This window comes from Panthera uncia, chromosome F1 (assembly GCF_023721935.1).
Source record: "Panthera uncia isolate 11264 chromosome F1, Puncia_PCG_1.0, whole genome shotgun sequence".
Lineage (NCBI taxonomy): Eukaryota > Metazoa > Chordata > Mammalia > Carnivora > Felidae > Panthera > Panthera uncia.
The window spans coordinates 34,864,561-34,872,463 of record NC_064813.1 but is presented as its reverse complement, the minus strand read 5'-3'; the positions used below and the strand labels follow the sequence as shown (position 1 = coordinate 34,872,463).

Here is a 7,903-nt window from a genome sequence, read left to right as displayed (position 1 = left end):
ACCTCTACAGATGAGACCACTAACAAACTCCAGAATCTAAACTAGAAGGAAAACATTTAAAAAAAACATAATGATATATATATAGTACTAGGGAAATTATGGTACCTGCCATCAATACAACCTACTGGATGACTGAAGAAAAAACTACATTACATCACATTAAAGAAAATAATATGATGACTCTGAAAATGGCAGGCATAAGAACACCATCTTTACTGTATTGACACCAGATGCCTGATATTTAGCCTCGCAAGATGGAGGGCGACTATGCTAGAGGGAATATAGGCAATAACGGACGTCATAATGGTAGATATCCTTGGGTGGCAAGAACAACGAGAAGGAATTAAAAATGCCAAGGAAACTATCTTTATTTTGCAGGCATGAATCCACGATGCCTCTTTAACCCTACCAAGATTACTAACGGGTCAGTGCAGCATGCTGCCTGCTGCCCATACTCCGTTGCCTATCGCTTCCTGTTGGATACCATAGTCATTACAGCTATGGATACTCCTCTGATGGCTCCAGCAGTAGGAGCTGTGCCAGTGTTCTGAACTGGAATGCCACTTTCTGGTCCGGCACAACTCCACTGTCTATGACATCCTCCGCATTCTCCAGAGATCACTAGTCTAGTCACCTTATTGCAACGGAGGACTCATCAACATCACCGGCATCAACCAACGCAGCCTCTGCACCCCATCCTTTGCTGTCAGCACTATCTACTCACCGGGAAAGCTTCAATCAGTAGACACCAAATACTTAGGGAAGCTGATGAAGCAGTGGCGACCTCCATTTTAATCTCCACAAGAACCATCAAGGATTCTGAACAACAACTCTATTAGACATTGACTTGGAGGATGAAGACTGGCCTGAACTACTAACTGGCTTTTGGTATTATAACCCAGCATACATACTAAGGCAACCAGGTACTGAATTTTTTACTTTTATCTTATTGAATTGAGGCAGCATTGGACACATCACAGAGACTCTGAAAATAACCTGGATTTAGTTCCTGATTTGTGTGCTAGCACTTTATTGTAGAAGAGCAGCCACTGAATACACAGAATGGGTAATTATATCCTTAAATACAAATAGGCCAAAAATTAATCATTACACTCACAATTTATACTGTTTAACCCATATTCACCTGTTAGAAAACAATAGATATGAGTGAACAATGTGAACAATAGATCTGTGGATATTATGTCCAGACTTTAAAAGAGGGGCACCTGGGTGGCTCAGTCAGTCAAGCATCCGACTTGGGCTCTGGTCACGATCTCACAGTTCACGGTTTGAGCCCGCATCTGGCTCTGTGCTGACAGCTGGGAGCCTGGAGTCTGCTTCAGAGTCTGTCTCTTTCTCTCTGCCCCTCCCCCACTCGCGCTCTCTTTCTCTCTCTCTCAAAAATAAACATTAAAAACAAAAGCAGGGACATATAAGAAACAGAAAACTTAGCATGTAACATATATCATCACACTATGGATTTCCTTCTCACACTATGGATTTCTACTCCAAGAATATAGGAATCTATGTTAATAAAACCTCTCCCAGTCGCACCCTACAATAATAGCCTATACCTTGAAATTTAACATGTAGGAGTTTCTAGCCAGGAACAGATACCCTAATTGTGTTCAATTTTATTCATCTTCATTTATGCTCAATGTGCAATGGATGCCAACAACAGATTCACTAAAAGGAAGGAAACCCATTTAGTTCCTTGTTGGACTGGCAGGTTTAACTGAAGCAACAGTGGCAGTCACTTTTTCTCAATTCCAAATCCATCAAACCACATTAAATTTTCAATTTTTGAAATCAATCTCAAGTTAACACGCATGCAATGGCACCTTTGTCGTTATTGGGTACGTAGATGGAAACATTTGCAACATACGACAAATAAATTTCACACTAAATAAAGCAATGGAAATTTGACATAAAGCAGCTGGAGAAAACACTAACAATAATACTAAAAAACAACATAGAACATGTTTCTCTAACTGTTAATTGTCAGTGTTATAGTTAGGAATGGTTGATATATGTAGTCGTCTTCGGACAGTTATAATCTCAAGACAGTACTGGCTGCCTGAGATAACAGCCCCACCAGAAGGAAAGTAGATATCACACATCCTAATGGCTCTAATTCCTTGGGCAGCTGTCAAATTAGAATATTGGCATTTAAAGAAGGAAACATGACATTGGGTTCCCTACATTTGCTGTTTTTCAATATCAAAAGGGAGAGTGAAGGCCACAGGAGGACCCCTTATAATAGAAGGAAAATGTGTTCCTAAGGATACATTATTGGAATAGAACCAAAATACCTTTATTATTGCTGGACTTCTGGATATACCTATGGCATAAGTACCATACAGGTACCTATGACTATGGCTTTGATGCCTCCCCCACCACTTATATTTAACATGGGAAATTGGACCAGGATAGTGTGCTGTAAGCCAAAGTCCACCCGAACCTAATGGGGTCAAGGGGAAACTACAACATGACGTGATAGGTAAACATACAACAGGTAATGAACGTGTCAAGAGAACAAAAAAAATATTATTCGTGGTCAATAAAAGATAAAGAGCTATGAAAGTAATCAGAAAAACGTTTCACATCGAATTTCCTCAAATTAATCTAATAAATGTAAATCATACATGAGAAAACCTAAGTAAAGGCCCATTTAGAAGATTAATAAAATCAAAATCACTGAAGGAATTGAAAAGAAAACCAACACATACATTCCCTAAAATAATGACAGCTGGGGTTAAAATAAAATTATTATCTAGGGTTAAAATTTTAAAAACTGCTAGGGTTATGGCAGTGGAACACGTGCTTGATAGTCCTGTGCAAGCCTGTACCCCTGCAGCGTTATAAAGATGATCTTCACTTGGAAACGTATTTGTCAAGGACAATAAACTGAGTGGTTCAAGAAGCTTACCTTTGGGTTGTTTGGAGATTAAATATGGTAACACATTAAAGAGTGCTTTGTTATCCTTATATTAAAAATATTAGGAATATAGTTGTTTAAACTGGTCGTTAAACTATGGTGTCAAAGAATAATACTCTCCACTTGTGACTGTGATTAATACTGTAAGTCATGTAGAATCACGGGATGGATTGATACTTTTGTTCATTTAGATTTGTACAGGACATTAGACACTTAGTATTAGTGTGTGAGTGATTTGAGTCACGGGGTAGACTGTTGTGTACTGGTTTGGAAGGATTTCAAATCCACTGGTTTACAACAGAGACAAAAATAAGGTTGTGCTTAGAAGTGAAGTTGCTTTGATAGAACAATGAAGTTGTACTCATGAGAACTTAGTAGCTCAGCCGCTGAGGGGCCCCCAGGGGCCTTACCATGGAAAAGATATGAAGAAGCAACGATGACAAGAGGACATTAAACTATATTTGCTGAGGGATCGTGAAGACTATCTGAGAGGGTTTGGTTTGGCCAAGGCAATAATACTTCACTGATCTAAAAGGACTCTCGAGGGGTACCTGGGTGGCTCAGTTGGTTAAACGTCCAACTCTTGATTTCAGCTCAGGTCATAATGTCATGGTTGTGAGATCGAGCCCCATGTCTGGCTCTGCTCTGTGCTGGGCTGGGCTTAGAGCCTGCTTGAGATTCTCTCATAAATTCTCTCTCTCTCTCTCTCTCTCTCTCTCTCTCTCTCTCTCTCTCTCCGCCCCTCTCCCACATGTGCACGCTCTCTCTCATGCTCTCTAAATAACTAACTAAATGGACTCTTGGAGACCTTGGGGCACTTAGCTCCTGCCTCCATAGCTCCTGCCTCCATAAACATGACTCTTTTACAGGCAGTGGTAAAAGCCATATAGTGTCCCCACAAAAATCATATTGCCCACCAACACCTAGTCCTCATTCCCTGGCAAGGTACCCTAGCAACATGGAACTTTTACTTTAGCACTGGCAGCTGGACGTCAGCTACAGTTCGCTAAGCTGTCTCTCCTGGGTACCAATTCCTGTAAAGATACACCTGAGCCATATTTGGATTTTACTCCTTTCACCTCTCCTTACCTGGAACAATAGTGTGATTAATCTAACACTGGTTTAGAGTATGTTATTTCTGTATTATCTAATGAAAAGACGTTCTCTTGTATGCTATTGGCTTGTGAAATTCACAGAGCGAACCATTGTTAAATACATTGTTGGCAAAGACCAAATCAGTTTCTGGGTGTTATTTGCCTCCCCAAAACAGCCTTCATGGGAAATATGTGCATTTGTGTAGATTCAAGATGGGAATCAGACAGACGCTAGGTGCCCCCAATAGCTGTTCCTGTGACCCAGCCTTGCTGACACTGCCTGTTCTAGGTCCCTGGCTACTCTGACCTGGGCTTCCAAGCATCAACAGTCTGCCCCGTCAGCCACCCTTGGCTACTCAGGTCCCCCCAGGCCCGTGGAGCTAGGGCTCACACCCAACTTCCTGCATTGCCTCAAGGGTGGAAGGAAAACACCCCCCAAAATTGTTCTGAGGCAGCCATAGGAATAGGTGACAGTCCTCATGTGTACTTACTGTTTGCTGGGGTCCTAGATTTCTGCAGCAATCAAGGATCTCAGGGATCTCTTATCGGAAGCTACCTCAGCCGGTCTGCCCCATCCAACCCTGATCAGGCATTCCAGATTCCTCCAGCTCTGCCTTCAGGCGGAATATGGATTATGTGTAGGTTAGGGCTTGGAATTAGGAATATGCCAGTTATACCCAAAAGCCTCCCCCGGTTGGCCCGGACTTACCCGACTTTGTCCATGTCTACCTGGGCCTGCACAGCTCACACAGGTATAGTAGTACCCACCCTGTCAACTTTAAACCGGTAAAAGACTGTCCCTGTTTGGACTGGTTGCCTAATGGAGTCTCTAGCAATCACGGCTTTGAGCTGTCACTTACTGGAGAGTACCTTAGCTATTTCACCTGCTCTGCCCTGGCAGGGCAGTCCAGATTTTTCCAGCTCTACTTTCACGGGGAATATGTACATTTGCATAGCCTAAGGTTTGGAATCAGGCAGACACCAGGTGCCTTCAAGAGCCTCCACGTATGAGCCAGCCTCACAGGTCACCTGTCCTGTTCCAGGTTCCCAGCTGCCCCGAACCGTGCAGCCTGCGCATGCGCAGTTCACACCCCTAAGCCAGTCCACCAAGCTTGTGAAATTTTGGCCGGACGCCAATCACCGGCACAGCCGCCAGCAGGAAGGGAGCCCACCTTCTGAAAACTGCTCTGAGCTGAAAGCTGCAAATGGGCCATAACTAGTCACCATGTGAACTGAACCAGGACCCCCCATGTATCTAACGGAGGATATCCTGACTCCTGCCGGCCCAGCCCCTCCTGGCAAAGCAGTTGGAAAACCTCCAGCTCTGCCTTTGGAGAGAAAACTGTCAGTGCAGAGCCTGATGTGGGGCTCCAACTCACGAACCGGGAGATCGTGACCTGACCTGAAACCAAGAGTCGGACACTTAACCCACTGAGCCACCCAGGGACCCTGGCCATCACTTTTTAACATTAATAGCTCCCTCCTGAGGCTCAGCCTTGCCTGACGTCGCTTAACAGGTCCCCGGACACACCGAGCTGCAGACACTGCGCATGCGCAGACTGCTCCTGTCAGCCCGTCCTGGGCTGCAGGGGGGCACTCAGGCCAGCGGAACTCCAACCTGAACCCAACCACCTGAATGGCCTCAGTGTGGAGGCGGCCCATTCTCCCCACCTCAAAAATCTTTGAGGCAGCAGCTTTAAACTGGCAGTAGTCAGTTCCCATGTATGCTACCCTTTTGGACTTTAGCAGTAATCAAGCCTCCCAAATGTCTCTTGCCGGAGGGTACCCCACTCAGCCAGACCATCCCTTCCATCATACTCCAACTTTGCCTTCTGTGTGAACATACTCATTTGTATAAATTAGAGCTTGGAACAAGGTAGATACCTTGTAACCCCAAGAGCCTGCTCCAGTGACCCAGCTTCTCCAGATGCTTGCTCAGTTCTGGGTCTTGGCTACCCTGATCTGGGAGTCCCACACATGTGTAATTCACACCCTATAAGCCAACCCTAGGCAGACCCCACCTACAAGCCCTTGGAACTCAAACCTGTCCTGAACTATGGCTAGCTTCCAATGTGGAGAGAGCTCACCCCCTGAAAATCTTTCTGAGGTTTCTGCCTAACCTGGTAACTGCCAGTCCCCATTTAGACTGGCTTACTAATGAAGTCCTGGTCTTCTCCAGGAATCAAAGCCCCCCCCCCCCCGCCCCCCAGGTGTCTCTTATCTGAGGGTAGTCTGGCCATCCCACCTGGCCCCATGCTGGCAGGGCAATCCAGATTTTTCCAAACGGCCTCAGCAGGAACATACATCTTTGTGTAGGTTGAGCCTGGGAATTAGGCAGATGCTAGATACCCTTAATAGCCTCAACCTGTGATGTGGCCTCTCCACACACTCGCTCTGTCTTTCCGAGTACAAACTCTTGGCTACCCTGACCTGCACGGCCCACATATGCACAGTGCACACCTCGAAAGCCACCTGTGGGTGAACAGGGCCATCCGTCCCTATAGAGCTAGGGCCCATTCCCAATCACCTGCATAGCTTCAAGTATAGAAGTCCATTCCCCCAAAACTGATCAGAGGCAGCTGCTAAAACGGGCAATAGTCTGCCCCTGCAGACTGACTGCTGGCATTTCAGGCTTTAGTGCTCCCAGGTGTCTCTTATTGGAGGATACCCCCGAGAGCCAACCCCTTGCATCTTACCCCAACACTGCTTTCAGCAGAAATATGCACATTTGTGTAGGTTAAGCCTTAAAATTAGGCAGATGTCACATATCCCCAACAGCCTGCTGTTTGACTCAGACTCTCCGGAAGCTTGCCCTTATTCAGATCCCTGGCTATGTTGACCCGCATGGCCCTAGCACGGGCAGTCCAAGCACCCTTCAGCTGACCCTCGGCAGATGGTGCCCTCCAGGCCTGTGGAGCCCGGGCTGTTCCCCACCCACCTGCTAGACTGCAGGGTGGAGAGAGTCCACCCCCAGATAATCAACCTGAGGCAGCAGCTATAACCTGACGCCAGACCATTTGGACTGGCTGCCTGGTGGGGTCCCGGGCTTCTCCAGCAATCAGGGCCTCCAGGTGTCTGTAACAGGAAGGTACTCCAGCATTGAGCCCGCCTCACTCTGGCGAGGCAGTCTGGATTCCTCCAGCTCTGCCTTCAGCATGAATTGACACCTTTGTGCAGGCTAAGGCTTGGAATTTGGCAGACTCCAGGTACTTCCAAAAACTGCTCTGGTGACCCAGCCTCTCCAGACGCTTGCCCTGTTTCAGGTCCTTGGCAACCCTGCCATGGGCATCCCATGGGCATGCGCAATTCGAACCCCATCAGTCACACCTGGGCAGTGGGTCCCTGAGCCCTACAAAGCTAGTGCCCATCTTGAACTACCTGCATAGCCTCGAAATGGAGGGTGCCCACCCTCCGGACATGGGTCCGAGGGGGATGCCGAATGGGTGACAGCCAGTGCCCACATGCACTTACTGTTTGCTGGGGTCCAAGGCTTCAGCAACACTCAAACTCCCAGGTGTTTCTTATTGCAGGATACTCCGGCCAGCTTGCACAATCCAACCCTGAATCAGTCCAGATTCTTCCAGCTCTGCCTTCGGGGGGGAACGTGCACACTTGTGTAGGTTAAGGCTTGAAATTAGGCAAACACCAGATACTCCCAACAGCCCTCTCCAGTCATCAGGCCTCTCCTGATACTGTCCTGCTCCAGGTGCCTGGCTCTCCTGACCTGCGCCGTTCGCACATGCGCAGCCTGCCTTGTATCAGCTGGCCTTGGCCTGCAGGGGGCACTCTAGGCCTGTAGAGCTCCTTCCGGTGAAAATCTTTCCTTTTTTTTTTTTTTTTTTTTTTTTTTTTTTTTTTTTTTTTTTTTTTT

At 46.6% G+C, this 7,903-nt stretch overlaps 1 protein-coding gene across 1 annotated transcript in view; it reads left to right on the top strand.

Annotated features, from left to right (window-relative positions):
• Window positions 1–338: 338 nt before the first annotated feature.
• Window positions 339–7,903, top strand: part of DYRK3 (dual specificity tyrosine phosphorylation regulated kinase 3) — a 25,519-nt gene continuing 17,954 nt past the window's right edge. Inside the window, exon 1 of the mRNA XM_049634280.1 lies at window positions 339–923. The gene's annotated coding sequence lies outside the window, so the exon portion shown is untranslated. The remainder of the gene's footprint in view (window positions 924–7,903) is intronic.